This window comes from Mixophyes fleayi, chromosome 3 (assembly GCF_038048845.1).
Source record: "Mixophyes fleayi isolate aMixFle1 chromosome 3, aMixFle1.hap1, whole genome shotgun sequence".
NCBI lineage: Eukaryota > Metazoa > Chordata > Amphibia > Anura > Limnodynastidae > Mixophyes > Mixophyes fleayi.
In genome coordinates this window covers 213,242,928-213,261,852 of record NC_134404.1, presented here as the reverse complement: position 1 = coordinate 213,261,852, position 18,925 = coordinate 213,242,928, and positions in this window count along the sequence as shown.

Sequence of the window (18,925 nt, the reverse complement as noted above, 5' to 3'; positions counted from 1 at the left end):
TTGAATCTTACCTGCATGAAGCTGCTACTCTCTGCTCTGTCTTCTCCCCTCCGCTCACTGACAGTGACAGGCTGTGATGATGTCAGTGTCTGTGAGTGGAGGGGAGAAGACAGAGCAGAGAGGAGCAGCTTCATGCAGGTAAGTTAAAGAAAGACATGGGGTGGGGAGGGGAGCTGAGGGGAGGGAAGCGCAGCGGCGATTTTTAAAGGGGGGGCGGCGATTTTTGAAGTGGGGGGCGGCGATTTACACACGCGAGGGGGAGGGGCGGCGATTTTCACACTGTGCCTAGGGCGCCAAGGACCCTAGCACCGGCGCTGGGGATGTCAATGTGTAATATGGTGATTTCTTAAACTATGGTTTTCAGGTAGTTTCCTAGTGGTTGGGCCTTTAGTTAATCAGTTGGTTTCAAAACCATTTTTCTAATTGGGGTTTTGTGGGTATTAAGTAAAAGAATAAAAACCTACACTGTCAATTATAGACACCAGGTGGCATAGCCATTCCTTTAAATGTATTTGTATGTATTAATTGTACACTGCACTTTGTAGGCTATACCATGAGAGAATCTCTATATACCATATGTTTGTGTTGTAGGAATGATTCCAGGCCTCCTGACTCTTATTTATATTATTGTTTGGATGCTACTTCCAGGTTTCACAGTGATGACATCACTATTGTACAGTTATGTGATAGAAATAGTCTTGCCTGTTTAGCTGCAGGCCAAGGGTGTAACAATAGGGGTGCAGTGGTGGGGTTGCTATGGTGCCTGAGGTAAGGACAGACCTCCTTTGAGTGGCACAGAGAAGGTGAGTCGAGAACGCCAGCCCCAATACAAATTTTGCTATGGGGCCTGACAATGTTTTGTTCTGCCCTGGCTGCAGTCTGCTGACATCTGCTGACACCTATAGGCCATACATAAGGAGAGGTTTTGCAATTATGCAATATCATATGCATAAATGTTAATATGAGTCATTGCAGGCCTGTTGTCACTGTGTCCAGGGGAATGAACTAGAACTTAGCAAAAATTTGATGGAGCCCCCAAGATTTCTAAGGAACTTGTTAATCTCTCTGCTCAGAGGTGGACCCACAGAGGGGAGCAGGGTCCAAAGTAGCAGTGCTGGTAGCTATATGGGTCCTATCCTTTGCTATGCTGGTAGTTACACCTCTGCCAGTGTTTATCACCAGTTCATATATTTTATCCTGTTGTTCTAGTATTTCTGAAACTTGTTCCTGCACCTGACTGAAACTAAAGCCTGTGGCCTGTTGTGAAGTGTCAGTATTGATGTTTTTCTATAGATTGTAAAAGTTTGGCTGTATCACCTGACCCTTGTTGCATCTGTCAACCCATTTATTCAGAGGACAGTGATTCACAAGCAGGATGTGTCATTTTCTGTTCTAAAGGAGATTCCTCATTGGTATCTCTAATGAATGATCAGTGCTGCATAATATGTTGGCACTTTATAAACCTATCTCAACCCAGCAGAGTAATGCATGTATTGTATACAGTAAGTATAGGCGTGTGCACCGGCCACTTTTCGTGTTTTGAGTTTTGGGTTCTGATTAGCTTGAGGTTTTGGGTTCTGATTGGTTTTGCCAAAACACCCCACTAAAGGTTTTGGTTCTGATTTTTTTTAAAAAAAAAAGCATAAAAAGTGCTAAAATATATATTTTTTGTTTTTTTTCACTCCTACACTATTATTAACCTCAATAACATTAATTTCCAGTAATTTCCAGTCTATTCTGAACACCTCACACCTCACAATATTGTTTTTAGGCCAAAAGGTTGCACCGAGGTAGCTGGATGTCTAAGCTAAGCGACACAAGTGGGCGGCGCAAACACGTGGCCCATCTAGGAGTGGGAGACAGGATGGCAGTTTGAAAAACTAGGCCCCAAAGAGCACATAATGGCAAAAAAAGAGGTGCAAGATGGGATTGTCCTTGGGCCCAGCCACTCACCCTGATGTTGTTGAAATAGGACATGCGCACTTTAACAAACCAATCATTTCAGCGACAGGGCCTACCAAACTACTGTGGCTGAAATGATTGGTTTGTTTGGGCCCCCACACACAAAAAGCAATTCATCTCTCCCTGTACAAAGTGAACTGGCTCTACTGAGGCAAGATGTCGTCCTCATCCTCATCCTCTGATTCCTCGCCCCCTTCAGTGTGTACTTCCTCATCCTCACACATTATCAATTCGTCCCCGCTGGACTCCACAACCACAGGTCCCTCTGTAGTCTCTGAAGGCCATTGCTGGTCTTGATTGAAGAATTGATAATTCATTTTTATGAACATCATCTTCTCAACATTTTGCGGAAGCAACCTCCTTTGCCGCTCACTGACCAGGTTCCCCGCTGCACTAAAAACTCTTTCGGAGTACACACTGGAGGGGGGACAACTCAGGTTAAATAGAGCCAGTTTGTACAGGGGCTTCCAAACGGCCTTTTTTTCCTGCCAGTACAAATAAGGACTGTCTGACATGTCTACTTGGATGGTGTCAGCAAAGTAATCCTCCACCATTTTTTCAATGGTGACAGCATCCAATGCAGCGACAGTAGACATGTCTGCAATGGTTGGCAGGTCCTTCAGTCCGGACCAGATGTTATCAGCATCCCCGCCAGCGGGTCGTTTATGAAATCTCAGCTGTTTCCTCGCAGCCACAGGTGTGGAAGAAAATGAAGGAGGAGCTGTTGGCATGTCATGGTCCTCTTCAGAGGACAATCTCCTGACCAGCAGGTCTTTGTACCGCTGTAGACTTGTGTCCGCCGGAAACAGAGACACAACAAATGCTTTAAACCGAGGATCGAGCACGGTGGCCAGAATGTATTCCTCTGACTTTAAAAGAGTAACCACCCTCGGATCCTGGCAAAGCGTACGAAGGGCTTCATCCATGAGCTACATGCTTTGTGGAATCGCAATGCTTTACCAGCTCCTCCCTCACTTTCTCCAGCTGCTCCTGCAACAGCCTGATCAGGGGAATCACCTGACTCAAGCTGGCAGTGTCGGAACTGACTTCTCGTGTGGCAAGTTCAAACGGCTGGAGAACCTTGCACAACACGGAAATCGGTCTCCACTGCGCTTGACTCAGGCACATCCCCACTCCTTTGCCTATGTCGTAGGTGGCTGTGTAGGCTTGAATGGCCTTTTGCTGCTCCTCCATCCTCTGCAGCATATAGAGGGTGGAGTTCCAGCGCGTCACAACCTCTTGTTTGAGGTGATGGCAGGGCAGGTTCAGGCTTTTTTGATGTTGCTTGAGTCTGCGGTAGGCAGTGGCAGAATGCCGAAAGTGTCCAGCAATTTTGCGGGCCACCGCAAGCATATCCTGCACACCCCTGTCACTCTTCAGGTAATGCTGCACCACCAAATTTATTGTGTGGGCAAAACATGGCACGTGCTGGAAATTGCCCATATGTAATGCCCGCACAATGTTACTGGCATTGTCCGACACCACAAATCCCCAGGAGAGTGTAAGTGGGGTAAGCCACTGCGAGATTATTTCCCTCAGTTTCTCTAAGAGGTTGTCAGCGTTGTGCCTCTTATTAAAACCGGTGATACACAACGTTGCCTGCCTTGGAACGAGCAGGCGTTTTGGAGATGCTGCTACTGATGCTGCTGCTGCTGTTGCTGCGGAAGGCGATGCATCTACCCAGTGGGCTGTCACAGTCATATAGTCCTTCGTTTGCCCAGAACCACTTGTCCACATGTCCGTGGTTAAGTGGATAGTGGGTACACCCGCATTTTTCAGAGCACTGAGGACACTTTTTCGTACTCCTCTGTACATCCCGGGTAACGCCTGCCTAGTGAAGTGGAATCTCGATGGGATTTGGTACCGGGGACACAATACCTCCATCAACTGTCTAAATCCCACTCCACTGATGGCGGACACCGGACGCACGTCTAACACCAACATAGCTGTTAAGGCCGCAGTTATCCGCTTTGCCATAGGATGACTACTGTCGTACTTCGTTCTCATGGCAAATGACTGTTGGACGGTCAACTGTTTAGTGAAAGACGTAGCGGTCTTATGACTTCCCCTCTGGGAAGATGACCGACTACAAGCAGCAACAGCAGCAGCAGAGATTGAGGAGGAAATTGACGAGGAGGGTGTTGATGGAGTGGATACAACAGGACCAAGGGATTTAGGTGTCCCTGGACTGCTGACGGTCCTCGCCACAGTTCCTGAACTAAACACTGAATTATGAAGGTTCTTCAGGTGACATATAAGGGAGGATGCCCCAAGGTGGCCAAGATCCTTACCCCTGCTTATTTGAGCTTTACATAATGTACATATGGCCATACATTTGTTGTCCGGATTGGGATAGAAATAATTCCAGACCGAATAGGTGGATTTTTTTGTCTTCTGCCAGGCATGATGATGGGATTTTTCATCCCATGGACAACAACTGTTTCCCCCCTTGGTGCCTCATTTAAGATAACCACATCAGCATCCTCTTCTACCCAGTGGGCTGTCACAGTCATATAGTCCTTCGTTTGCCCAGAACCACTTGTCCACATGTCCGTGGTTAAGTGGATAGTGGGTACACCCGCATTTTTCAGAGCACTGAGGACACTTTTTCGTACTTCTCTGTACATCCCGGATAACGCCTGCCTAGTGAAGTGGAATCTCGATGGGATTTGGTACCGAGGACACAATACCTCCACATCAGCATCCTCTTCGTCAAGTTCCTCCTCAGCGCCAGCTACATCAATATCCTCCTCCCGATGTACAACATTGACACCTTCATTTGATAAATCTGTAACTGGACTGTGGGTGATCCTTCCAGCATATGCAGAGGGCGTGCTGCAAATGGTGGAAGGAGCCACCTCTTCCCGTACAGTGATGGGAAGGTCAGGCTTCGCAACCACCAACACCCTTGGACTCGCCTTGGGGATTTGTGATGCCATCTCTTTAGAAGGCAGAGTTGTTTGCTGTGTTGTTGATGACAGCTTAACTCTCTTAAATTTTTTAGAGGGGGGGGGAGTAGGGCTTAGATCCTTGGGTGAAGCTGAACCACTAGTCATGAACACGGGCCAGGGCCTAAGCCGTTCCTTGCCACTCTGTGTCGTAAATGGCATATTGGCAAGTTTACGTTTCTCCTCAGATGATTTTAATTTTCTTTTTTTGCTAATTTTAGTAAACTTTGACTTTTTGGATTTTACATGCCCTCTACTAGGAGATTGGGCATCGGCCTTGGCAGACGACGTTGATGGCATTTCATCGTCTATGTCATGACTAGTGTCAGCAGCTTCAGCATTAGGAGGAAATGATTCTTGATCTTTCCCTACTTTATCCTCCAAATTTTTGTACTCCATTATATGCAGCACACGTTGTATTGCAGTACTAATTTTTTTATACTGCAGGAACAGTGAACGTAATTAAATATTGCAGTACAAATTCCTTTATACTGCAGGAACAGTGAACAAAGTTAAATATTGCAGTACTATTTTTTTTATACTGCAGGAACTGTGAATGTTGTATTGCAGTACTAAATATTTTATACTGCAGGAACAGTGAACGTAGTTATATATTGCAGTAGTATTTTTTTTATACTGCAGGAACAGTGAACGTAGTTATATATTGCAGTAAAAATTCCTTTTTACTGCAGGAACAGGGAACGTAGTTAGACATTGCAGTAGTATTTTTTTTATACTGCAGGAACAGTGAACGTAATTATATATTGCAGTAGAAAATCCTTTTTACTGCAGGAACAGTGAACGTAGTTATATATTGCAGTAGTATTTTTTTATACTGCAGGAACAGTTAACGTAGTTAAATATTGCAGTAGAAATTCCTTTTTACTGCAGGAACAGTGAACGTAGATAGATATTGCAGTAGTATTTTTTTTTATACTGCAGGAACAGTGAACGTAGTTAGATATTGCAGTAGAAATTCCTTTTTACTGCAGGAACAGTCAACGTAGTTAGATATTGCAGTAGTATTTTTTTTATACTGCAGGAACAGTGAACGTAGTTATATATTGCAGTAGAAATTCCTTTTTACTGCAGGAACAGTGAACGTAGTTAGATATTGCAGTAGAAATTCCTTTTTACTGCAGGAACAGTGAACGTAGTTAGATATTGCAGTAGTATTTTTTTATACTGCAGGAACAGTGAACGTAGTTATATATTGCAGTAGAAATTCCTTTTTACTGCAGGAACAGTGAACGTAGTTAGATATTGCAGTAGTATTTTTTTTATACTGCAGGAACAGTGAACGTAGTTATATATTGCAGTAGAAATTCCTTTTTACTGCAGGAACAGTCAACGTAGTTAGATATTGCAGTAGTATTTTTTTTATACTGCAGGAACAGTAAACGTAGTTATATATTGCAGTAGAAATTCCTTTTTACTGCAGGAACAGTGAACATAGTTAGATATTGCAGTAGAAATTCCTTTTTACTGCAGGAACAGTGAACGTAGTTAGATATTGCAGTAGTATTTTTTTATACTGCAGGAACAGTGAACGTAGTTATATATTGCAGTAGAAATTCCTTTTTACTGCAGGAACAGTGAACGTAGTTAGATATTGCAGTAGTATTTTTTTTATACTGCAGGAACAGTGAACGTAGTTATATATTGCAGTAGAAATTCCTTTTTACTGCAGGAACAGTGAACATAGTTAGATATTGCAGTAGAAATTCCTTTTTACTGCAGGAACAGTGAACGTAGTTAGATATTGCAGTAGTATTTTTTTATACTGCAGGAACAGTGAACGTAGTTATATATTGCAGTAGAAATTCCTTTTTACTGCAGGAACAGTGAACGTAGTTAGATATTGCAGTAGAAATTCCTTTTTACTGCAGGAACAGTGAACGTAGTTAGATATTGCAGTAGTATTTTTTTATACTGCAGGAACAGTGAACGTAGTTATATATTGCAGTAGAAATTCCTTTTTACTGCAGGAACAGTGAACGTAGTTAGATATTGCAGTAGTATTTTTTTTATACTGCAGGAACAGTGAACGTAGTTATATATTGCAGTAGTATTTTTTTATACTGCAGGAACAGTGAACGTAGTTATATATTGCAGTAGAAATTCCTTTTTACTGCAGGAACAGTGAACGTAGTTAGATATTGCAGTACTAATTTTTTTATACTTTTTTTACAATTTTTTTATAATTTTTTTATACCAATGGACTTAGCAGGACAGAGCACAGGACACAGCACAACTGGACTCAGCAGGACAGAGCACAGGACAAAGCACCACTGGACTCAGCAGGACAGAGCACAGGACAAAGCACCACTGGACTCAGCAGGACAGAGCACAGGACAAAGCACCACTGGACTCAGCAGGACAGAGCACAGGACAAAGCACCACTGGACTCAGCAGGACAGAGCACAGGACACAGCACCACTAACAAAACCCAACCTCCCGCTTCCATGATCAATGCCCGAGTGAAGATGGCGGCGGCAAGCGGGTAATTTATAGAATCCGAGTATCGCGAGATCCGACGGCGGGATTTGGACTCATAGCCTCGTTTTCAGTTTTTCACAGCGGCGGAAATACCCGAACAGTGCTCGGATCGCCCTCGGATACGCACTGTTTGGGTTGGCTCGGATGGTGATAATCCGAATCCGCTCATCGTTAAGTAAGTATATTGCATACATCAAATGTGTAATGTGGCATTTGAGAAAACGGATGTAATGGTACTCATGAAAATCCTGTGAATTCACCTGTGATAGTTCCCACATTACTGTAACTTTTACATTTGGAATCTTGACGGGCAAATTTTTACTATGGTAAACCTTACAAGATATATATAATGTTTCCTTTTCTCAACAAAATGAACTTATCACTGTAGGAAGCAGTAGCTCAATGGTTAATGGCACCAGCTATATAACAATGGTATTAGGAGGCTTGCCTGAGATCCTAGTTTGATTCCTTTCTTTCGGACTTTAGACAAGCCATCTTGTATTTACGTACCAAAAGGACCACAAGCAAATAATTGTACACTGAGTCCACCATACAAACTGCCTAAATAATTCTGTGTATAGAGCTGCATTAAACAAAAAAAACTGGAGAGTTTTGAAGCAAACATAAATATGTCATTAAAATCAGTAAAAAAGTCGTTCCAAGACTACAAAAATTCTAAGTTTTATGTTTCATAAAAAAATAATTTTGCTGAAAATGTCACATAAATTAAGCCTTATTTTAGTTAGAAGTGATGGAAAATACTCTTAAGAAGAGCAGACATTACTTACATCAACATAAAACCTCCTACGCATCTTCTCATATTTAAGGATCTACGTTCAGCATGCAAGATGCTTCACTGGGCCAATTCTAAATATAGCAGTTGTCTAATGTCTGTTCCCTTTCTTAATGTGTTATAAAAAGTTAAATTAAAAGAAAACAGAAAATGGAAGCTAAATGTTGTCTGATATTAGAGCAAAAGAGAAATGGTAGCCTACTACTAATAGTTTTCAAACAACCAATGGATTGTGTTGATGTTTTTACACTAGTCATAGAGTCCAGAAATAGCTGGCTGCACAAAGTAACAAATTACTTCAGAAATACCACCATGATATCTATTTATACACTTAAGAATAATGTATCTTGTTTCCTTTATCTGTGAAAGTGAGTAACATACCGATATATATTCGGAGTCTGAATCATTAAGGAGCATAAATGCTGATACATACTGTATCTTGCGTAAAATCACACAGTGCATGCCCAAAAATGAAGCATATGCCAGAGAATACAACAATGTCCAATTCAAATCTACGAAAATAATAATTCATCTGCGAGTGCACAGAACCCTTACTACAGCCTACAATTTCATGGGTGGAATGTAGTCAAAGTACAGTAAGGGCATGCCAGGCTCGAGCGCATGCAACAGCATCCGATTCAAGCTTTTGGAATCGCAAAGGTATGTGATTTTTCAGTCACATCACTGGGACCAGCTACAGGTCTGGTATACGTGCCGATTACCAGTTATGATGCTAGAACATTTGTTTGCAATCAGGAGTAACTGTAAAAATCTGTGTTTATGCACAGTAGACATTAGAGTCGAAGAGTTGGCTTTGGTTTCAGTATGACCCTCAGGGGCGGGCTTGTTGCTTGCATTTCGTCAGCCCAGAAGGGATGCGGGTTCTCGGATGCTTTTAATAAAGGATACCCATGTTTATGGATAAGGGTGCACCCAAGTGAAATGGCTATCCATTTATTGATATTGAGAGGGTAAATGACCCTAACTATGAAATTAGGGTCATTGGTCCTTGCCGAACTGCTTATCGTTTTCTCCTCCACCATACAATGTTTTGTTTTAAAGCCTTTTATTTGCCAAGCAATGTATGGTGTAATTTATTATTAGTAGATTGGTAAAGGGGGAGGTAAAGAGGAAGACTGTTTATATGTGAGAACATCAACCGATAATCATTTTAATAACATTCTAATATATCTATTTTATGAGAATTTTATGTTAACAAAACTACTTTTTTTCATTTTTTTTATATTTGGTCATTAATGACTATGGGCCTAATTCACTAAGGAAAGTTAAGCAAAAAATCGAGTAAGCATTCTTACTTAAGTTTTCTGGACAAAACCATGTTGCAATGCAAGGGGTGCAAATTAGTTTATTATTGTGCACATAAGGAAAATACTGTCTGTTTTTTTATGTAGCACACAAATACTTGATAGCTTATTTGTACACTGAAAGTTAAAGTTGATCTTGGACATGTCCTACCCCAAATATAAATCTGGCATCACATTTTTAAATTTACTTCTCCCCAGGGGCAGATGTAGCAAACTACTGTACCCGGGGCGATTTAGGGGGGGGGCGATTCAGGCCCCCCCTTTCTAACAGTTTAGGCTGCCGACGGCTGCACAGTATGTGCAGGTCCGTCCAGCCGTGACAGGCAGGGACAGTGTGCTGCCCGGCTGCTCTGATTGTGTTTCGCCCCCCCCCCCCCTGGATCCGCCACTGCTTCTCCCTCCCAATGCAACATGGGTTTGCCTTACTTTTGCTTAACTTTCCTTAATAAATCAGGTCCTATATTATTAACAGGTGACAATCATTTAATAATTTTTGTTCTCTTTTTTATCTGTGCGTTCTTTTGTGACTTCCACATATGTATTGGATGTATCCCGCAGTGTCTTGTATGTTAGATCAAAGCAGACCTAGATCCGTATTCATAAACAGATGTAACTTCAGATCCGCTCCATGTTGAATATGAACATGCATGTATCCGATATACGTGCGTTTAAAAAAAAAAAAAAAAAACGCGCAATACATTTGTATTATGTTCCTTGATGAATCAGGCCCTCTGTGTCCTACTTTTTTTAATAACATTCAAGCATCTTTAAAATGATTATGCATAATATTTAGAAACAAAGCTTTAATAAAACAAATATGTTGTTGAGGGAGAGATTCTTATTGAAAATAAGCTGTTCCTTTCTTTGCAAGGAATCTGGTTTGTGGGATGTTTCCATGATTTACAAAGCTGAAACTGAAAGGTTGTCCCTTGTGGATAAGCTCTATTCTTAATTTATTCAGCAGATACAGAATTCATAGTTAGAAAGAATTCCTTCTCATTGCCACAAAATTAGTGGGCAGTGAAATAGTATCAGTATAAGAACTGCATCCTGTACCTTAGCTGAATGATGCACACAGAAAAGAATTTGACAGAGAATGATTGGATAATATTGGTAATACAATACCTCAACAGGGAAATCAGTTATGCATTCATCACAAAGGTGTCTCTGTGTACAGTCTCTAACTCCTGCATATGCATGTTTGACTAGTATGTACCGTACCTTTTCATTTTTGTCATTTGTTGACATATAAAGAGGTCAGTGTTCAGGTTCACTTTCATTGCACTGATTTGTTTATAATAAAAATCAGAAACAAACTTACATGTTTTGAGGTGCCCATATACATTGTACTTGTATAGTGCAGTTCACAGCAAAAGCTGAGTTTATTTTACATTTCATTGCACCTGCTTTGACACATCTTGGATTTATATAGTACAAAGAAAGTCCTTTTAATTATGTTATAGGTGAGTGTAATCTGGCAGTTCATTTACATATTCACTTATAACATTTGTCAATCTCCTATTTTGTCTAGTACTACCATTTGACATTTGGGGGTATATTTACTAAACTGCGGGTTTGAAAAAGTGGGGATGTTGCCTATAGCAACCAATCGGATTCTAGCTTACATTTATTCAGTACTTTCTACAGAATGACAGCTAGAATCTGATTGGTTGCTATAGGCAACATCTCCACTTTTTGAAACCCGCAGTTTAGTAAATCTAGCCCTTGGAATACATCAATGAAGTGGTAAAACAAACAGTTATTTTCAGAAAAGTCATTCACCCCTTTAGAAGGTGAGTAAAGAAAACACATAAAAGTGAATTTGTCTGTAGACAAAGAACACTATTGAGAGTTTTTATTCTCCTATTGTGAGACATTTGAAATAGTATTGTGATATTTCTACATGCAAACTAAACACCTAGTACAGGTGAGTGCATTTAGAAAATGCACTCTTCAGGTTTTTTTGTCTTTTTGAATGGTATAAACTATATCCTATTGTTTCATTTTGAGTTCTTTCTTGACTGATCTTGTGGGCTGGCTTTGTTGTTGTCTAGTTGTCTTCTGGAAAGTTAGGGTCCTGTTTGAAAATGTGAAAAAAAATGGAAATTAATGCAAAATGTCAACAAATCCTGTATGATTGGGCTCTTTAGAGAGCATCCACATGAACGCCACACAATACATAGATCATGCCCCACACCAGCCATTTCATCAACCCATTTCTCCGCCAAGAGCATGCCACTTTCTTTCCTCTCCTGCAGAAATTTTCAGGCCCTGCTCCCCTCTGTTCTTCAGAAATCTTCTTCCTTGGGGACGAGCAGCCTGGCAGCAAATCCGACTGCTGTTAGCTGCCTCTCAGTATGGACAGTTCTCAAACTAGTCTGGTGAGAAGTGGTAATCTCACAAAACCAGACTGAGAACCGCTACTGCACTAACAGACAGCAAGCAGCATTAGGATTTGTTGTCAGGTTGCCTGTCTGCGATAGTAGCTGTGGGGGTTGCCCCGTTTAAAACAGGGGTATGGGGTGTACCAAAAAAATAAACTTGAGGCACTGTGCCCCCCCAGAACTCAGCACCCCAAGCTGCAGCCTGACCAGCCTTTTGGTTGATCAGACCCTGCATACCGATCACCTATTCCCAAATATCACTTACTGTTATTGTTTCATTAACTATTACTGTGTAGTGGCATCCGATACAATTTAATAACTAATTTATTGTGTATGCTTTCTTTGCCATCTAACTTATTTTAATACAACATATATAGAAGACAAGAAAAAAATGAGGCTAATAAAAAAAAAAAAAATAGGACTAACAATTAGGGCCAAACAAATGTTTTGTGTATCCTTTCTGTTTGTAAGATTGGCAAAACAACATTCAAGGTGCTTAGTATTAGGGTATTGAATATTACTATTTTGAATTTTAGATAGTTGAGAGTGAGTCAAACAAGTCCAATGACCACAATAGGTCAAGAGCACAAGTTTGACTTTTACTTAAGTAGATACACATAATTGATACATTTCAATATATTTGAATCACCTACCTTGTTGATTGTGACAAATTACTGTTTATAATAAGCTGCTAAACAGCAAGTGTTAGTTTAGTGTGAGGCCACGGGACTGTGAACGACTGTAGAGCAGGTAGTGTCCAGTCTAAAGATAGATGTGTTAACACTAGGATTTTGCAATCTGCAAATATATAGCCTATCTACAAGCAGTTTGAGAAATGGTGAAGAATGTAAAGGAAAAAAATTGTCAGTTGTTCATACCTGTCTCCTGTGTTATTGCCTGATCATCTCCATCTGGGTTGAACTTCTGAACTTAATACAGTCAGTGACCTGACGTTAAAGTGTCATGTGAGAGCCTCCACATCCCTCACCCCACGCAGCAACAGGCAGCCTTGCGATTGGCTGCCTGTTGCTCTGTTGTGATGGGATGGGACCGCCCTCTGGCAACTGAACTGACAGTGGATTCCTAATGCGTCTGCTGCGCCAACGCAAGAACCCCCCTGCCCATGCACAACATTGACTGCAACCACCCCAACTCCAGCCGGTGCCCAATCCCGGTAAGGCAAATCACCAATCCGCTCCTGTCGTGACTATTATGTGTTGCTTTAGGTGCTGTTTAATTTGCCTCTGTGGCGCAAAAAACCTTATTAAACCTTCCATGAAAAGGACTGTTGTCAGCTCTATCCGATGTGGTGTATGTTTCTAGTCAGTTTATGTGGCTTAATGCCTTCCAGCACCACAAAAAAATTAAGCTTTGTATCTGTGTAACCTCCATTCTGTGCTCTCCTGCCTACTGTGCCTCCTCTGTGTGAGGGAAGTTAAAGTTAGTGCAAACATTAATGAAAGACAGTCATGACAATAGCAGGGTGGGAGGGAGGTATTAGGTGCAGGAAAAACAGTAGACTCAGCATCCACTGGGGAGGAAATATATATAGGGAAGCTTGTGACCCTTCCTGTGAATCTTATTGGCTGGGTATGCAGGTGACTTAACCCCCGAATGGGTAAGTTCATGAAATGACACACACACATGATTTTAAGTGTGTTTGGCTTATGGACTCTCTTGTCATTCTAAAATACTTCAACAAAGTCATATAATATAGGCATAAGCAATGAAAAACAACTATGAGCTTCAGAGGTGAATCCACAATAAGACAATCAGAAGTAACCTTCATCATCAGTGTGTTTTACAATAAATAAGAAAATCCAGTATGGTTTATTGCTTGTGATTGCAATTGATATGAGTTGGTAGGTTGAGTTTACATTTGTCATTGAATCAGCTGAGGATTACCAGAAAAATGGCTTGTAAAAGAAAGGTAACTGGGCTTAATTTTGTGCAAGTTAGCAACACGTCCTGGTATCCATGTACTGTATAGTGTAAAAGGAGCATACTTGTTAAAATTTGCAGCAATCTCCTCCTGTATATCATAATATTTCTTTTACTACTTTCTATTATTAAGTACTAGCATGGAGAAGATTATCTGGTGATAACATGCTCTCTCCTAATAATACTGCGCTTTATATACATTCCTAATAGTCAAGACTTCCCATAAAGAAACCAGATGTGGTAATCAATGCCATCTTTGGTCTTTCCACTTTGAATACCAACATAAAGCACTGGTATCTGTTTTGTGATGTAAAATGTTCTACCCTTCACACAAACTACTTTCTTCTTAAGGAAATTCTGGTTTATATTATATTTAATGGGAACACCATGTTCAGACCAAACATTAAATTTACTTCATGTTATTCTAGGCATGGTCATGTTAAATTTAAGTACACAAAAACTCAGTAAGGCACTTCAGACATCAAGTAATACTGTTTGTAAATTTAAATTGTTGGTTACTATAAATTACTACTATATCAAAATAAATTTTGGAAAATTAAAGTTGTCTTCAGTTGACATCACAATTTAATATTTAGATGGTCACTTTGGTTGTTTTCAAAAACATTTAATAAATAGACCTATTTCTCCTCAACCTTTCCCAACATCAAATCAATTACATTCACCGTTATTAAATAGGCTTTCCCTACAATGAGCCCCACCCATTTGGTCCCCACATAAAACTAATACCAACCACACAACATTAATAACACCTCCACAATATATTAACCCCCCACAACTCTTGCCTATTCTTGAATAATATAGGAGGTAGACTGCTCCCTAGACTAGGGCCTGGAAACCGACAGCTCCCCATTTGAAGGTTTTTGTTGTTTTTAAAAGGGCAAAAAAATATGAATATAAAAAGTTTAGGCAGCCCGATGATATAATGGGGCTGCTGACCTACTGGGAAAACTCCCGATAAAGCCTATGACCAATCTGACCCGACCTTATACTATACCAGCCATAGGCTATTTACCATCCTGCGGCCTTACACCAGATATACAAGGTATGCATCCTCACATATTTTATAAACATATACACCTACATACACTATATGGACAAAAGTATTTGGACGCTTGACCATTACACCAACAGGAACTGTAATGACATTATATTCAAATACATATACTTTAATATGGAGTTGGTCCCCCTTTTCCAGCGATAACAGCTTCCACTCTTCTTGGAAGACTTTCCACAAGATGTTGTTGGAGTGTTTCTGTGAGCATTTGTGGCCATTCATTCTGTAGAGCATTTATGAGGTCAGGCACTGATGCTGTATGAGAAGGCCTGGCTCGCAATCTCATTTGCAGTTCATCCCAAAGGTGTTCAGTAGGGTTGAGATCAGGGCTCTGTGTGGTCCAGTGAAGTTCTTTCACACCGATCTCATCAAACCATGGCTTTGCAGTCCTTGCTTTGTGCATTGGGGCACAGTCATGTTGGAATAGAAAAGGGCCTTACCCAAGCTCTTGCCACAATTTTGGAAGTATAGTATTGTACAAAATTACTCGGTATGCTGAAGCATTAAGATTGCCCTTCACTGGAGGTAAGGGGCCAAGCCCAAACCCTGAAAAACAGCCCCATATTATCCTTCATCCACCAAACTTCACAGTTGACATAATGCAGGCAGGCAGGTAATGCTCTCCCAGCATCCGCCAAATCCAGACTCGCCCATCTGACTGCCAAACAGAGAAGCGTGATTTGTCACTCCACAGAACTCGTTTCCACTGCTCCACAGTCCAGTGTCAGTGTGCTTTATACCACTCCAATTGATGCTTGGCATTGGTCTTGGTGATGTGAGGCTGCATACAGCTGCTCGGCCATGGAAACCCATTCGCCAAAGCAGTTGTTGCCCATCACTCTGTGATTTTACGTGTCTTCCGCTTCGTGGTTGAATTGCTATTGTTCCTAAACGCTACCACTTTCTAATAATATCTCTTACAGTTGAGCATGAAATATCCAGCAAGGATGAAATTTTATGAACCGTCTTATTGCAAAGGTGGCATCCTATCACAGTACTAGACTTGAAGTCACTGAGCTCTTCAGAACGACCTATTTTGCAAATGTTTGCAAATTGAGACTGCATGACTAGGTGCTTGATTTTAGACATCCCTGACAATGGGTCCGATTTAAACACCTCAATTCAATAATTAACAGTTGTGGCCAAATATTTTTGTCCATATAATGTATTGTGTTAAATACATAATTTAGTACAGATATTGCTCACATGAATATTCCAACACATGGCAGACACATTATACTATATCAGATAGCTCCACACACAATATGTCAGCCATGCAACTCCACAAATAATACAGCAGTCATGTCTTCCCAGATTGTGTGTACCATTCTGTGCCTCTCACAATGTAACAAACCCAAAAAAAGTCATGTGTGCACATATTATTGTACCAAACTGTGTCCTCACATATTGTACCAGACATACGCCCATACACATATCAGTCCATACCTGACACATAATATACCAGTTGTGCCACAGAAATTCCATCCTTTTATACAGTTATACCATACTTGCCTACTGTTTCTACTATGCTTCTTGGAGATCTGTAGGCAAGGTAGGAAAATACAATGTGGGTGTGGCTTCATAATGTGGTTAACAGTGAAAAGTATGTGGGGCATTCATGCTATCAAGCCCTGCCTACTTCAGTACACCCAAGTGGCAGGGGCCTGAAGTGATTATACCCCTGCAGCCCGGTGTTTACTGGGGTGACACGGTTTGCCATATGTAAGTGCTCCTGGGAGAATTGTGAAACTACAAGCCCCAGCATGCTTTGCCAGTAGACAACCTGTTGATAGCTGGAAGGGCATGCTGGGACTTGTAGTTTCACAACATCTGGAGGGCCGCAGGTTGGACAGGCCTGCTCTAGGAGATCTCCCTCTATATTTGCACTTATATCAATATAATTATAGCAGACAGACACATATACTATATCTGGCATGCAGACAGCAGTTAGAGATGGCGGCCCTTTAGGTCAGCTACGTGCTCTACCTTTTACATACTAATTTTCTCACAAATAGAAAACAGTTAAAAAATTGTGTAGGACTGGAAAATTACAAGTAAGTACCAAGGAGAGTCAACATAACAAGCACAGGTTTATTTCAAAGATCTACTGGAATATCATCTCAATTCAGCTGCTGGATCTGGAGAGTCATTGCAGTTGCCACCACCTTTAGTGATCTTCACTGCCTCCTTGATAACACCAGCTGTTGCCACATCATTTCAAATCTTTAAACACTCTCTGAAAACCCACTTCTTTATTGGAGCTTGACCTGCTACCACCTATACTATCACATTGGTACACGCTCAAAGCTTTCCAATCTACTCTCTAAGTTACACTCATTCCTTATGTCACAGTTGTGCCCTAGATTCCCATCTGCATTCATTTTGGCTACCTAATATGTCCCTATTTTATGTGTGCCCTGTTTTCCCCACTGTTAGCCACTATGGAGTACTGTGACACCTTACATATCAATATATACACACACACACACACACACACACACACACACACACACACACACACACACACACACACACACACACACACACTAGGATAATGCTGTGTTTATATCAACATTTTACATGCAGAAATATGCTACTTAAAAGGGATTGGTTTCAAACACTTATTTTAATAATAAAATTATGCAGACAAACACAGAGATATATAGCTAAAATATAATTAGATAATTATCCATGTAAAAAAGAAGGGTTATATACCTCAGTACCAGGGTAGGGATAATGGTCAATATTGCGATCAAAATGGTTGTATAAGTACATTTTAGGAGGCTACTTGGGATAATTTTCTGCCCGATCAGCCAGCAGTTTCTGCAGTTTGCTATTCTGACAACAGAAAAATCATCTCATTGTGTATCATGCCGAGAGCTCTGAAACTGTGCCTGTGTAGCAGACTGACTGTATGTGTTTCTGACTGCTATTTTTGTTTTCCAAACAGATATTTTGAAATGGAGATAATGATTTGTACTTAACTTGCTATTTAAAAAAAGAAAAAATAAAACGTCTATGTGGGATTGCTGCGTTAAGTGGAAATTTCTGCCATATGGGATATTGATATTAGGACAGCACTATTCTGTGTGTGTTTATGTTCCTACAGTATTATTATGGGAAAAGTGGCACTACTTTCTTGTTGACTTACTGCTTCTGGAGATATAATCATCCATATTTATTTTTATTGAAAGATGATTACTAGCCTGAATATTGTGTTTTATTTTTGTGTGTTTTTTTTGTTGGAGAGTAAATAATAGTAAAAGTTATAGGTACAGAGAAACTTTATTTTAATTGGCTCCTTTTTAGAAATGTAAAGAGAAAAAAATGTTACACTCTCACTGTTAACTACACCATGCTCACAAGTGGAGTCCTGAATGAAACAACCATTATTTTTTTTTAAATAAATCTTTTATTTCTCTAAATAGTTCTGTTTGAAACCAGAAATGTATCTTCTCTTTATACCGATACATGAAAGGCCCTTAATACGTAAAAATATAATCGCTAAAAGTATTTAGAAACACTTTGTTCCACTAACACTTGACAATAATAGTAAATAATAGTAAATCTTATCTTTCTGACAAAGATGATTTATTGGTTTAATTGCAAACTAATAATCAAGTCAATAATAAAAAGAATTTATAACTGGGTAGCAGACGCAGACCCAAAAGAGGCAAAGCAACAAAAGAAAGGAGAAGGAATGGGTAAATAAATACGATCTCCTAATTTAAATAGGAATCTAAAAAGAGAACATTAGCTCTATTCATCCAGATATGTGTAACTAGCTCACATAAGACAAATCTCATGTATCCCAGGGGAAGGGTCCATTACTTTAATAAAATCATTTTAAAACAGTATTTGTTTTCCCCTGTAATATGGATTGCTATGTATTATAGACATATCAATGTATTTCTACATAACCTGCATTTCTTTTACATGTGAAAACCAATCCACTAAAGTTTGCACCAACGGTGTAACTACCACATGTTCAGGAGGTG